Source organism: Triticum aestivum, chromosome 7B, assembly GCF_018294505.1.
Source record: "Triticum aestivum cultivar Chinese Spring chromosome 7B, IWGSC CS RefSeq v2.1, whole genome shotgun sequence".
NCBI lineage: Eukaryota > Viridiplantae > Streptophyta > Magnoliopsida > Poales > Poaceae > Triticum > Triticum aestivum.
The window spans coordinates 573,581,624-573,582,984 of record NC_057813.1 but is presented as its reverse complement, the minus strand read 5'-3'; positions in this window follow the sequence as shown (position 1 = coordinate 573,582,984).

Here is a 1,361-nt window from a genome sequence, read left to right as displayed (position 1 = left end):
CACGGCTTTCGAAAGATTATACCCTGCAGGGGTGTCCCAACTTAGCCCATGACAAGCTCTCGCGATCAACGAAGGAATAGACCTTCTCCCAGGAACACCCGATCAGACTCGGAATCCCGGTTTACAAGACATTTTGACAATGGTAAAACAAGACCAGCAAGACCGCCCGATGCGCCGACATCCCGATAGGAGCTGCACATATCTCGTTCTCAGGGCAACACCGGATGAGCAATCCGTACAACTAAAACCAGACCTCAAGTTTCCCTAAGGGGGCGCTGCAAAGGGCTCTAGTTCGGACCAACACTTAGACAAGCACTGGCCCGGGGGGGCTGAAATAAAGATGACCCTCGAGAGAGCGACTCCCAAGGGAAAAGGTAGGTGGTGGTGAGGTAAATGGTAAAACCAAGGTTGGGCCTTGCTGGAGGAGTTTTATTCAAAGCGAACTGTCAAGGGGGTCCCATAAATCATCCGACCACGTAAGGAACGCAAAATCCAGGAACATAACACCGGTATGACGGAAAATAGGGCGGCAAGAGTGGAACAAAACACCAGGCATAAGGTCGAGCCTTCCATCCTTTACCAAGTATATAGATGCATTAATAATATAAGAGATATTGTGATATCCCAACCAAAATCCTGTCCACCATGGAGCAATCTTCAACTTCACCTGCAACTAGCAACGCTATAAGAGGGGCTGAGCAAAGTGGTAACATAGCCAAGCAATGGTTTGCATGGGAAAGGTATCAAAGGTTAGAGGTTCATGGCAATTTGGGACGGCTTGATAAGCATGTGATAGGTAGCGCAGCAAAGCGATAGAACGAAGCAACTAGCATAGCAATGATAGTAGTGAGATCCAGGGTAGCGGTCATCTTGCCTGAGATCCCGCAAGGAAGAAGAACGAGTCCATGAAGAAGACGAACGGGAGTAGTCGAACGAATCCTCACAATTGCAACATTACCGGAACTAAGAAGCAACACCGGAAAGAAACAAACAACATGGTAAATGCACAGGCATGAACATGGCATGATGCACAAACAAGTATGATGCATGACCGGTTTAATGAGCATGGCATGGCAAAGTGCAACAATCAATACTACAAGTTAAGTGGAGCTCAATATGCAACGAGTTGCATATTGGCGAAACACCACATCAATTATTTAGTTTAATCTCGTTTAGGTACACAACAATGTTAAATGTTGTTAACATGGCAAGGGGTGAAGCATATGAAAAACTACCTATCTAGACAAGTTTAAATGAGGCCGGAATAACAAACAACAAGTCCGGAAAATCCCCATATGCAAATTATGGATTTGGTACTGTTCTGCCCTAAACACAATTTCAATGTTGTTAAACAGGAAAAT